Genomic DNA, 15,414 nt, shown 5'->3' with positions numbered 1-15,414 from the left:
ACATATCCTCGATACTAATTCTTACCCAAATATATTCAAATCCGACTCGTAATTATGGATATTATAATAACATATGCAACGATTAGGGTTCACAATCTCAAAAATCGGTTCGGTGTTCGTTTTTGGAAAATACATATACTCTTTATTTTACGAAATCAGGGTTATCGATTTGGCAAAAAATTTCATCACATCATATTACCAAGTTCGTATAAAAAAACACACACACACACATATATATATAGTCACTCGACGTCCCGATAATCATCAAATACGTTCCCGTATTTACGTAATTCAGTTTCCCGGAAATCGGGCAGCCTCTCCTTCGTTTATCGGACTACCCGTCGAATACAATCGACGTCCAGAACAACCAATCAATCAGACAGTTAATTCAACAACCATCGTTTATAATCCAAATCACTCAACAACAATCTCCGTCAAATTTCATAAATCCAATCACAATCTCGATACACTCTTAATAATCACAATCACTGTAACTGTTTCATTACAATATTTACGAATTAACTAATTCGATCCAGAATAAAAAATATAAAACTAATTTTATTTATTTTAAAATATTAGGACTCAGAATTAATTCATCACAGCCCACCATCAACTCACCGATGTTCATCGCTGACGGCGGCGGAATCAGTCGGTGCCCGAATAATTCAGGTGTCCAGGCCGATTCCACCTATTATCTAATAATTTTGCATCAAATAATTATTTAAATTTCACGAAACTCATCAATAATTCCTGCAGAAAACCAAACAATTTAAATAATTAAATACTTTCCACACAGGCGCGTGCAAACGCACGCACAACACACCCAGTAACCCGAATCACTGCAGCAGCCGGCAACCAGCCGGAAAAACATAAGCACAGAACACAATCCTCACACACAAACGAATTAAGCACAGGCTATACACAGTAGACAACGTATATATACATATAACACACACCCGCGAATGAACACGCACTGGGGAAGGGAGAAAACGGCGACCAGTCACCGGAATAACCAGAAACGGCGGCGTTGGCATTACAACGGGCCGGAGACGGGGATAGAAGGAAAAGAACAGGAGAGGGAAGGGATTAAGCCATATGAGATGGGAGTGAGAGAATAAAGAGAGATGAGACAATCAGGATCGAGAGGAAGGAGGAAGGGGGTACCCTGATGCTTTGTTTTGTTTTTTTTTTCATTACTATTATTATTATTCTTCTACAAATGTAGCACTGCCACGAATCCAACTGCTGTAGAAATGAAACACGTATCATAACAATTAGACACGTGTCCTGCCCCTGTCAGTACCGCCTTTTAAATTTAAACGATATAATTTGCGAGTGGAAATGATCGAAAAATTACCAAAATAGTTTTAAAATATCACAAATAATTCATAATTATTAAAAATAATTTTTTTGTAATTTTAAAAATATATTTGAAACGTAACTCATATCCGCATTTAACAATTAATGATCTGAGCTGCACTTAAAATAATTTTAGAAAATCACGGAAACAGTCTTAAAATGCTAGAAATATCCCGAAGTTCATAAAAATGTAATTTTCAAAATTCTAGAACAATTTTCGAAGTGCACTTTATACCCACTTTTTAACAATTAAAGGAAACAACGTGCGGGTGAAATTAATCCCGAAAATTTCCAAAATAATTTTAAAATTCTCGAAATATTCCAAACTTAAATGAATATAAATTTCATAATTTTTGAAGAATTCTAGAATTAGATACAGGTTTTACAAATAAATGTAATTAGAAAATCGTTTAAAGATAAATAATTACTAAAATATTGATTTCTCAATTTCATAAAATTCTAAAAATAATTAATGTAATTATAAAACCATAAAAATAATTTTAGAGACATTCCAAATATTTATGCAAATAAATTTGCACTAAATCCACTTTTGAAATTAAAAATAATTCAATACAACTTCATAATTAATCCTGCGGAAAACCCGGTACACCATAAATCACACCTAGATAATAATCAAACAACACATAGCGGTCAAAACCAGTACACATATTTTATTTATTTAATAATTTCCATAATCACATATTTAAATAATTCAAAAATACACGAGTCGTTATATCCTTCCCCACTTAAAAAGATTCTGTCCTCAGAATCTGGTCTAACTAAATAAGTGAAGATATTTGTCAGGCATATTTGACTCTAATTTCCAATTAAACTCTCCTACTCGAGGATTCCAAACGAATTCATTATAGATATACGCTCATTTCCAAGGACTCGCCTTGAACGATCAAGAAATTTGGATCGATCACTATGTGCTTTACAAACTTGGACAAGAGCCCCTTGGCTCCTAATCAATTACTCGATTCGAATCAAATACTTATCGCCTTAATATTGACACGCAGAACATATTATGTACATACTGGTGTGATGGCAACATCAATTCAAAAATAACTTTGTCTATATTTATCAACACTTCGAATGGTTACTAAATTTAGGACTTAACTTGTCCCTTCTACTCAAACTTATCCAATCTCTTTCAAGACGAAACTTTTACTAACACTACTGGTCCTATTTCTATACTCATATTCTCTCTCGATACAATCTCGCCTTCTTTCTTTGTCTACTCTGAGCTGCTTCAATCAATATTGCCACGCTCTTGGTGTGCTGACTTAACTTAAAATTTGACAACTTTCTTTCTCCCACTTTATCTCAATAAAAATGGGGACCTACACTTGTGTTCACATGAAGCTTGGTAAAGTGGCATTCCAAAGCTGACATCACTGATAAATGATCATTCCAGTATTTTGACCCTCCGCTTAAGGATGATAGGCGGTGCTCGTTTTCAATTTGATTTCCAAATATTTAAACATCTCTTACTCTTTTCCATCGGTTAAGGCTGAAAAGTAATCTCATATATTCACGTATTATTACCTTTAAGTATTTAAACTTCAGATTCCACTCTTTCCAATTCGTTTATTAACTCTTCGGTGGTCTTAATTATATCCAATCCTTTCTGTCGGCATAAGACATCTGTTACCATACGGCTTTGCTCGGGTGGTTGTTAACGGATTAATCAGAGTCTTTTGTTAACCTTAGTCAAAATTTCATTCTTGAAGACTCAACGTATAGTTCCCTGAATAGTTGAAGATGTTATCAATAAATACAATTCACTTATCAGAGTACTCCTTATACAACATGTTCCTTAATTCCTTATAGACAACTGATACACTTGTTATTTCACATAATATCACCGGAGCTTGCAATGCTCATAACTCACTTTAATCGTAATCTCTGATATGTTTTCAGGTTGGATCTTAAGTTAATTCCTGAAACATAACACACTTCATGAATTAGGTTTCGTAGGTAATTAATTATTTGTAGGGGTCACTTATTTTTATTTGTTGTTTTGTCCAACTTCCGATAATCAGTACATAATCTCATAATTTCATTCCTTTTTCTCCATCAACATTACTGGTACACTTTACGATTTGCTTCTTGTAAACCACTCCTTGGTTTGCCTTAACCACTAGGCCTTTAACACTTCGCCTTAATTCTTTGACATGTCCATACTTCCTAATCCATCATAAAATTTCCTTCTTATACCTGGTTATCACTATTTTTTTTTAAAATTTCCGTATATCTTGGCATTTCTTCAGTAAATTAAATACTTTATATTCTGAATTTCCTGTGGGATCTCATTTCTTAATTCATCTACTTATAGCATCCAAGTGCTAGAAGAAAATCTAGGAATATCGTGATTGTTCCTCTGGGTGCATAATCTTCCTCTTACTCACTGTTAACATCGTGGTTCATTATCTTCCCTTGATATCTCCTTATCTTTTCTTAGCAATTCTGACTGAAAGGTCATACTACCCATCCTTGTTTCCTTGGAATTATATGCCTGACTTCCAACTCCAACTTCTAAAATTCCATAGATAATTCTTCTGGTACAGTTTCTACGTTCATTCTCTCCTTTTTGCTTATCGCCTGCCTCTACATTTGCTTTTTCTCATGAGTACATACTTCAAACTTTTATGGTCCGCATAGATCTTACACTTTTCTCCATACATATCATGTTTCCCAATCTTTCAAAACAAATATTACTATTGTTAGTCCCAATTGTGAGTAGGATACCTCTGCTCATAAGGTTTCGGTTGTCTGGTGTATATATAATAACTTTATTGTGCTGCATCAACACACATCCTACTCCCTTATAAGAAGCATCACTATAAATTTCCACATCTCCTTGATACCTTCAAAGTGATAAAGCAGGTGCTGAAACTATTCTTTCATTTAATTCCGCAAAACTTTCTTCACCCTTCTCCATTTCATATAAACTTCTTGCTTCTTCCTGGTTAGCTTCGCCAAAAGTATTGCAACTTCCAAGAAATCTTGCACAAATTTTCAATAATAACCGGTCTATGGTAAAACTCCTTACTTTTATTGGTACTTTTTGGCCTTTCTTTATTCATAGTAACTTTGATTTCTACTGGATCTCCTTTGGTCTCCTCCTTACTGATTACTTATGCTTTCTACCATTAAAACTTTCACCTAGTAAACTTTACATACAATTTATTTCTTTTCCGACTCCCCAGTTGTCATTAAATGCTTCGTGTGGTCCTCCGTTGACTTTAAGTAACACAATTACAACTTATCCAGATATTCCTTAAGGATTATGTCCATCGAGTTCAAATATTACGGGTAAAGTGGTTAATTTAAATGACAATACGAGAACGGTACTTAGTTCTGAAATTATCTTTGATATATCCATAGGTTTAATCTTCAAATGGGTAACACCCAAATCTTAAATCAATTTTAGAAAATACTTTACTTCTTCTATTTGACCAAACAAATCAGTAATTCGAGGTAATAGATACTTGCTCTTGATAGTAAACTTGTTGATCTTTCACAAATCGACACACAATCTCATACTTCCATCTTTCTTGTTAACAATTAATATCGGTGCACCTCATGGGATACACTGGGTCTAATCGCTTCTTCTTCTAGCATCCCTTGCCTCTGCTTTGCTAATTTCCTCATTTTAACTGGTGCCATTTTATGGAAGGCCTTGGTCACTGGCTTCGTTTTCAGGTGTTAAGTCAGTCGCGAGCTTCATTTCCCTATCTGGAGAAAATTTTGGTAATTCTTTTGGAAATATTTCTTGAAACTATAAAATCTTCAGATTCTGTTTACTCCTGACTTCTATTCATAATCAACATAGTGCTTACCCCTTGGTCACCGTAACTTCTTAGCTTAAGTCATCGTTAACAAATTCTTTACCTTCTTTTATCTTCTGAACCTCACCACCTTTTCATTTGGCGTCCTCAGAACTATCTTTTCATCACGACGATCTATCTGGGCATCACGCTTAAATAGTTAATTCATTCCTTAGAATAATATCAAATCCTCACAAACTTATTATTAAAAATCTCACTTTCACCATAATCATCCATGTCATCACGTCCGTATTCTAAATAACATATTTCACAGGAAAATCGCATATTCTCGTTCTTGAAGGCGTATTCCTTATTGGGGTAGATTCCCTTGATTCTTAATGCATCCCTGACTGGGTTAGTGATTTGCAATTCTCTCCATATACCCTTGTTTCCTTTCCATGCATGAGAGGTAGATGGAACTTTGCCCGCTTGGTTCAGAATACATTGATTTATTTGAAAAAAACTTTTGTAAAGAACGACGGTATAACGAAATAACTAGAAGGATTCATAATTCAATAAAGTTGAAGTTGAAAAGAAAGAAGAAATAATGATTTGGATATGAATGAGACAACCACATTGGTACTTAAGATGGCCAGTCTTCCATACCATATGGCATACAACACATGATTAGGTGGCATCCCACCTGACTCTTCGTCATCCCGACAAAGCGTTTCATCATAACACTGTTTTTCCCAATCAGAAAGCAAAACTTGAGGGAACCAATTAAATTTGAAAGGAATGCAATATCCTCCTTTTTGATATCATCATAAGGAGTTTATTAAGAAAAGAAGTTCATACATTTTTAGGAATTAAATAGGAATATACGCTGTAATATTGAGGACAAGAATGATACCATTATTCACCATCCACATTCCACTTGTGTTCATCTTTCGACCTTGTTCGATCATATCCCAGTTGTGTCATATAATAACTTTAGAGGGTATGCTAAAATACCTTCGCACATTAAGCATTATGATAGATTCTTACTTGTTAAGTTTTGCGTCCTTCACATCGCACCTACATGTATAATACTTTAACAATTCAATCATAATGGCGTTCCCACCAGATAACTTCGAGTTTCCTCTTTTCAATTTAGAATAATCGTGAATCATTCAATATAACGATCCTTTTGTTAATAATATTCTTCTTTTAGAAAAGTTTGGAAATCTTCCCAATCTTCTTCGATCACGCCCAGGCTCCTTTTACATCAATGAATTCTTTAAACTTTAATGGTCTCTGCCACTGGATGAATAATTACTCCGTACGCGGATTATGTTATTAACCTTGTCAAACCGTTAGGAATAATCAACTTCTTCATAATCACGGGTTACTTCGTTCTCTGAATTAAAATACTAAATCTGAAACAAACATCCTTCCAGGTAATCCAGGTCTTTTAACAAACAAGAAACTCAAGTAGTAACTTGACAACCAAGACTTAAAATTTATTTTATTAAAACAGCTTTTGAAAATTTGTTAAGAAAATCTCTTTCGAGAATTTATTTATGAAAATTTTGGAAATCGCACACTTGATTGTCCTTACTATATGAGTTGGATGTTGTCCTTCTTACCTATAACAAGGTACCAAATTAAAGAAATAATCACATAAAAGTCCGTTCACTTCAATCTACCTTTTTCTCCTTTATTGTGTCCATATGCCTTCCTTAATCAACGAAAACTTCAATTGTCATTGCATGTTATCTTATTCGTAGCTTAACATCAAAGCTTTCATACTGGTAATACTCTCGACATTATCGTTGCAGTAGTTAAGTAGAACAGGCTATCCAATAGTCAACAAATCGGCTGATGTCACATCACCTTGTTACTATAAATATATCACATTGTCATAACACCATTAATTATCTTCAAGAAAGCTCCAGAACCATAATCTCCTCTAACTCTCTTTTCAATACTTATCTAATTCATTCCACAAGCTAGTCATGGGTGGCCTAATCTCTAATGGCTTCTTTTAATCTGATAACAACTATCTTTTGGAACACCTGAATATTCTTTCTAGACTTCTTCTCACCTTTATTTATATCTAAAGTACTCACCATTCACTGTAACTTTCGAATTCATCCTCGTAGGTACTGTTGCTTTATAGGAAAAGTTTTAAACCGTGGGTATAGAATATGATGTAGGGTAAACTAAAGAGATACACTCACTGCCGAATGTCCAGTAAAACAAAATTAAACAGATGGAGGTTCTTGAATAGGTAGTCTCGTATCAAAAGGTGGTAGAATAGCGTAGAATAGCTTGAAGAGGTGCAACTGTCATAACGGAAGGTAGTACCATTAATATTGATGGAAGAACAAGGTGCAAATAAAATATGAAAAAAGATAACGATCCTCGAACAGAAAGCTCCAAATGATCAGATGATACATGGAAATCAGGATCTATCATTGTTGTTGTCTGGGAATCACGTCGCAAGTTAAGAATCTCGAATCACAACAAGAACCGTGCCGGAGACCTACTATATAGTCGCACTCATCCTCACAACGACTTATCTTTCTATTTCCTATTCCTAATCCTAACCCTCTATCCAATCCCGACTACCTAGGCTTGTTTCAGTGACTTAAAACCTGTAGCTCTGATACCAACCTGTGGCGCCCTCCAAACCCGGGTCAGAAGTTTGGGGTCCACAACACATACACAATATATGAACCTGTATAAGAAATATTATTTGCAATGACCCTGCTTTACATAACCACGGATCGCAACAGGTTTAAGTATGAAAACAAGCCACAACCTTAACTTTTATTACAACGTACCAAATCCCAACTAATTTAACTTACAACGGATAATAAAAATCATTCTTGCAATCTGACTATCTCTCTACCGCATGAAGCTTCTGCAAGCTCGATCCAACTCAACTGGAACCTTAGCCCGCACTTTGGACTGAGGAACTTCACTATCATCCATATTCTTTTTAACTGTAAAATATATAAAAGAATCGCAAGGGTGAGCTAACTAGCTCAGCAAGTCTTAATAGGGCTAACTGAGGTTAAGCAATAATCAGATAAAATGATTCAGAGGAATCAAGTTTCTTTTTAACTAATCATTAGAATTGGACATTCATTTTAAATTTTAAAAAAACCAAGGTTAGGTTGCTGATCAGTCACGCACTAACCCCGAGCGAAGCACACAGCTCTGCTCTACGAACTGGATCCAAGGCACACATTGGCCTAATTCGACCACGAATCTGGTCTGACCAAGAATCTGGTCCATATAAAGAAAACTATCAAATTCTAAAACAGTTTAATGTAATAAACAATGTAATTCAATAAGCAAGATCATAATAAACAGTGATAAAGCATTGGTATAAAAGCGTAATGCAATTCTTGAGCATCACAAGGGTATATCAGGGTATGTATAAGAAACAGTTTCCAGTTTGTAAAGGATCAGGTATTAGACCAGTAATGATTTTTCAAGGTATAGTTCTTTGATGTTATAAAGAATGGTTGGACTATAAAAGTTTCTGTGTTTTCAAACAATTTTGTTCCAGTATTTGGTGTTTGGTAGTTATGCATTTGGGGTGTAGTATCATATTTGTGTGGTATGGTGTTTGAGGATCAACAAAGGATGGTTTACAAAGAATAGGGCTTATGGCTCAAGATCAAGAAAATCAGGGTTCAAAGTTAAATAGTTTAAAGCACTTGTATTATAAAATAGGAGTTATTTTGAATAATAGCGACATGTTATGAAACAGTTCAAAAATATTGGCAATAGATCTTGAAGAAACGTTCAGAAGTACTTGCCTTACAGGGCTTTATAACTATTACTGATTAATTATGAGCCGGCTCTGTCGCTCAGGCTTTAACGTCCAATCACTAGATCACATTGGATTCGACTTTGATACTCAAGTTTTTCTAGTTGAAACTCTACTGAGCTCGTCGACTGACTACTAGGTCATCTCTAGTCCATCGTCCACTTTCAGGTTCGCGATTATAACCTACAGGGTCGAAATACCCTACGTTAAACGTCTAGGTATGCTTGACATATCCTCGATACTAATTCTTACCCAACTATATTCAAACCCGACTCGTAATTATGAATATTAAAATAACATACGCAATAATTAGGGTTCACAATCTCAAAAATCGGTTCGGTATTCGTTTTCGGAAAATACATATACTCTTTATTTTACGAAATCAGGGTTATCGATTTAGCAAAATATTTCATCACATCATATAACCAAGTTCGTATAAAAAAACACACACACATATATATAATCACTCGACGTCCCGATAATCATCGGATACGTTCCCGTATTTATGTATTTCAGTTTCCTGGAAATCGGGCAGCGTCTCCTTCGTTTATCGGACTACCCGTCGAATACAATCGACGTCCACAACAACCAATCAATCGGACAGTTAATACAACAACCACCGTTTATAATCCAAATCACTCAACAACAATCTCCGTCAAATTTCATAAATCACAATCTCGATACACTCTTAATAATCACAATCACTGTAACCGTTTCATTACAATATTTACGAATTAACTAATTCGATCCAGAATAAAAAATATAAAACTAATTTTATTTATTTTAAAATATTGAGACTCAGAATTAATTCATCACAGCCCACCGTCAACTCACCGATGTTCATCGCTGATGGCGGCGAAATCAGTCGGTGCCCGAATAATTCAGGTGTCCATGCCGATTCCACCGATTATCTAATAATTTTGCATCAAATAATTATTTAAATTTCACGAAACTCATCAATAATTCCTGCAGAAAACCAAACAATTTAAATAATTAAATACTTTCCACACAGGCGCGTGCAAACGCACGCACAACACACCCAGTAACCGGAATCACTGCAGCAGCCGACAACCAGCCGGAAAAATATAAGCACAGAACACAATCCTCACACACAAACGAATTAAGCACAGGCTATACACAGTAGACAACGTATATATGCATATAACACACACCTGCGAATGAACACGCACAGGGGAAGGGAGAAAACGGCGACCAGTCACCGGAATAACCAGAAACGGCGGCGTTGGCATTACAGCGGGGCGGAGACGGGGACAGAAGGAAAAGAACAGGAGAGGGAAGGGATTAAGCCATGTGAGATGGGAGTGAGAGAATAAAGAGAGATGAGACAATCAGGATCGAGAGGAAGGAGGAAGGGGGTACCCTGATGCTTTGTTTTGTTTTTTTTCATTACTATTATTATTATTCTTCTACAAATGTAGCACTGCCACGAATCCAACTGCTGTATAAATGAAACATGTATCATAACAATTAGACACGTGTCCTGCCCCTGCCTGTACCGCCTTTTAAATTTAAACGATATAATTTACGAGTGAAAATGATCAAAAAATTACCAAAATAGTTTTAAAATATCACAAATAATTTATAATTATTAAAAATAAATTTTTCGTAATTTTCAAAATATATTTGAAATGTAACTCATATCCGTATTTAATAATTAATGATCTGAGCTACACTTAAAATAATTTCAGAAAATCACGGAAACAGCCTTAAAATGCTAGAAATATCCCAAAGTTCATAAAAACGTAATTTTCAAAATTCTAGAACAATTTTCGAAGTGCACTTTATACTCGCTTTTTAACAATTAAACGAAACAACGTGCGGGTGAAATTAATCCCGAAAATTTCCAAAATAATTTTAAAGTTCTTGAAATATTCCAAACTTAAATGAATATAAATTTCATAATTTTTGAAGAATTCTAGAATTAGATACAGATTTTACAAATAAATGTAATCAGAAAATTGTTAAAGATAAATAATTACTAAAATATTGATTTCTCAATTTCATAAAATTCTAAAAATAATTAATGTAATTATAAAACCATAAAAATAATTTTAGAGACATTCCAAATATTTATGCAAATAAATTTGCACTAAATCCACTTTTGAAATTAAAAATAATTCAATACAACTTCATAATTAATCCCGCAGACAACCCGGTACACCATAAATCACACCTAGATAATAATCAAACAACACATAGCGGTCAAAACCAGTACACATATTTTATTTATTTAATAGTTTCCATAATCACATATTTAAATAATTCAAAAATACACGAGTCATTATAAAACAAATGTTCTAATTTCGATGCAATCCCTATATTCAGTCAAAAAATCTGGTATGCTCTCATTAATCAAACTGATTTTGATTATGCAAGTGTTGTTTTAGGCTTTATTGGGGATAGGATGACAGAAGATAGGAATACTGTTTATTTTGCTAGATTCTGTCAGTTTATTTATAGTTTTTGTTGTGCTGATAAGCCCCAATTAGCCAGTGAATCAATTTCACCATTTAGATTGGCTAAAAGAGCTTTTAATGACTTATTATCTACTGATAATAAGAAGGTTGTGTTAAGACCCCTCCAAATTCCTTTATATGTCAAACAAGACTTAATAACCTATGATCCAGTTACATACACTACACTATATCCTGATGTTCAACCATCTGAACCTCAACCATCAGCACCTACCACCACTACCCAAACACCTCAAACTTCTCAATCACAACCAAAATCTACCATCAGGACATCTTTCACACCATCAACTCAATCATCTTAACCTGAATCATCAGCACATACCATCAGATCTTCATCTTCCAGGCCAAAGAGGACAAAGTCTGTTCCTCAACCTCCATAAAAGAGAAGGAAGATGATTCTCAGAGATGAATCTGATAGTGATGAAGAGGAGACAGTTGAAGCACAGATTCATGCATCAGAACCTGTGATAGTTGAAGCTGAGAATGTTACTTCTCAGAAAGAAACAACAGCTCAAAGTTCTGCTACTTTGAAAAGAAAGAAATCTGTAAGTTCTGAAGTTGCTGAAGCAACTCCTTCATTGGCAAGGAGATTGAAGAAAATAAAGGCAATGAGGTATTTGGCTAAGGCTCCATCAGAAGATATTGAAGAAGCTGAGGAAGGGGATTAGGAATCTTTGATCTCACAAGAACCAATTGTCATTTAAGCCCTTCCAGCTTAAGTCAAAGACACTGCTAATGATACAGTGGTTACCCCTCATGTCTCTCCTATTAAAGCTACAGATGATGCTAAAGAACAAACTGAAAACTCTGAGATAGATATTCACAATTTGAATATACCAAATATTCTTTATCTGGAAGCTCCATCTACAGAAGCTCGGCCATCTACAGTTAACTCTCCAATCTTAGATGCTGAGAGACCATCTACACCAGCTCTGGAGATAAATTCTGATGCTCAGAATTTAAATGAAGTTGTTCCTGAATCTCCAGTTGCTTCACACACTATTGTGCTGTCAAAACATAATGAGTCTTCCTCAATTTCTGAAGACAGTGTTTCTGTTGAGACTCCAGTTCCCATACTATGCAAGGAAGAATTGGTGAAGAAATTTGTTGAACAGGAAGCACCTATTCCTTGGGAGGATACTCACAGAGGTGTGGAGTGGACCAAGAAGTGGAATGAATCAGATTTTATTCCAAGCTCTAACATTCTGACAGAGCATATTGCTAAAGCTGATGAGTTTCTCACAAATGATGATTTAAAGACACAACTCAAGATCACTGCTCTATCTACCAAACATCTTCAAGGTCTACATTCTTCTACTCATGAAAAGGTTGATACACTAAAGGAAAAAGCTGATAAGCTAGATCTACAGATCAATCTTGACAAGAATAGGTATATCAGACCTACTCTTGAGAAAATTGAAGCCATTGAGAAGATTCAAGAGAAGCAACAGGCCCAAATTGATAAGGTTCTGGCTAACCAAGCTTCTCAGAAAGCTCAATTGGATGAAATCCAATCTTCAGTTGAACTACTTCTCTCTCTCTTACATCCTGATGATGCCAAAAAGGGGGAGAATGTAGTTAAGTCCAAATGCTCACCTACTCAAATACTGAAGAAAAAGGATGATAAAGGTGATGACCAGGGAAACTCCGATAAGAGCAGAGGTCAAGGATAAGTTCAAGGAAAATCTTCTACACAGAACAAGTTAAGTTCTAATGTTATGAATGCTAAAAGTCTGAAGTCAAGTTCGGATAAACAAAGTCTGATGTCAAGTTCTGATATTCTGATTCAGTCAGGATCTAAAGATTCACAGAAGTTTTTACAAACTCTGAAGCTAAAAGGGAAGCAGACTACTGTTTATTACAAAGATCCTAAAATCCAGACACTTGATGAGGAGATAGCTAGAAGATTATTTCTGAAACAAAATCCAGGAATGGATTTGGAAACTCTCAAGGAGGAAGAAGCTAGATTTGAAGCTAAGAAGATAAATCTTACATCTAAAGCTTCTGATGCAAAGAAACCTCTAAGGCCTAAGGAAAAAGGCATTGTGATCAGGGAAAAGTCAAATTCTGAGGCTTCAAAGTCCAAGACTAGATCACAAACTGAGATTGATCCTAAGACAAAAGGAAAAGAAAAGGTTGGTGAACCTTTAAAGATTGAGAAAAAGATAAATTCTTCCGTTCTAATCTATCAAACTACAATGCATGATGATTTGATAGAAGATGAAACTGTTCAAATTCTGAAAAGAAGAAAGATAATTGAAGAATCTAAAATAACCTCTGACACTGTTCAAGTTGTTCAGAATGAAGAACAGCAAGTTACAAAAGAAACAGCAAATTCTGATCAAGTTGATTTGAAAAAGATGACAATTGCTGATAAGAAGAAGCTGTTATAGAAGAAATCTACTCCAGTTGAACCAAAATCCAATCTTATGATTAATCAACTCACGACATTTGGATTGAGAGCCAAGCGACCTAGAGATAGAGCTAGATTAGATTCTGATGAAGAGAAGATACAAACAGGAGTAGAAGTTACTCTAAGAGATCCTTTCATATTGACAGACAAACCATATGAACAAATCAAACAAAAGCACCTTGACAAAGTGATGTCTGCTCAAATTGTGATAGATGCTCATGATAAGGATAATCCAAAGGAGAAATTGATTTTATTTCTCAATGATGGACTAACTTACAAATTAGCTGATACTGATGTGCTAAAGAAGTCTATCAGAGAACTTCAACATATTCATTATCTTCTGGAAGTAAAATCTGATGTTACAAGAAGATGGTCAGGATACATTTTGAAGGCTATAAGAGATCTACTTAGAATCTCTGGTACAAAGACTTCTCAGTATATACCAATAATTACTGAAGGTGATGAAAGAGAAATTCCTATGCTGAAGAACTCTGCTAAGGTGGAAGTTATTCTGAAAGGAAGATGCTTATGTTATAATGAAAACTCTTCACATCCTAGAGTTATCAGACTTGGTGATGGACTTGAAAGAACATCAATTCAAGCTCTCAGAACAGCCATTTATCAAATTGGTGATAGTAAAGATGAAGAACTGATGCAGGTCAAAGCACAGTTAGTTGAAGTTTTGAGAAAAGCTGAAGATAAGCTGGTAAAAGATTTTGTTAAGAATCAATATGGATTCAGATTGATCCATTGATGTTGGTAAATCTACAAGGACTGTAAGTTATAGTTAATAGTCTTATTAAACTCTTATTGCATTTGAACTTAAATGTTTTTGACATCATCAAATCTATTAACTTGTATATTTTTGCACAATTACAAGTTGGGGGAGATTTTTATATATATTTGATATGTCATGTCTAATATGTTTCATGTTTAGTTTTCAGATCTTAAAAAACAGGAAATATCAGTACTTACTGGAATCAGTACTTACTGGAAGTCAGAACTTAAGGATATTAGAACTTAGGTTATCAGAAGATAAATATCAGAAGATAGATATCAGAACTTAAGTACGGGAGGACTTACAGTTAAGGAAGGAAACTGATTTACAGGTAAGAAGATCGAGACTAATACAAAAAAAGATATGCATGGAAAGAGTTAGAAGATAAGAAGACTTGTATAAGATATCTTATTGATATATTTTAGGAGACAGTATTATATTCCATATCAATTAGAAGTTATCTTGTAACTGTGTACTATATAAACACAGACATAGGTTTACACTATATGTGTTATCATTATCGAGAAGATCATACATTGTAACCTAGCAGCTCTCGTGATATTTGTTCATCACTGAGAGAGAACAGTTCCATTGTAACAGAGTTTATTATATTGAATATATCTGTTTACTGTTACTTGTGTTCGAATTCGATTTGATTATATTAAACACTGTATTCAACCCCCTTCTACAATGTTGTGTGACCTAACATACCTGCAACAAATATATTAGTAAAATAATCTCTATTCATCTTTCCATGCTTGCCCTATTTT

This window comes from Apium graveolens, chromosome 2, assembly GCF_009905375.1.
Source record: "Apium graveolens cultivar Ventura chromosome 2, ASM990537v1, whole genome shotgun sequence".
In the NCBI taxonomy this organism is placed as follows: domain Eukaryota; kingdom Viridiplantae; phylum Streptophyta; class Magnoliopsida; order Apiales; family Apiaceae; genus Apium; species Apium graveolens.
This window is presented reverse-complemented; position numbering follows the sequence as displayed.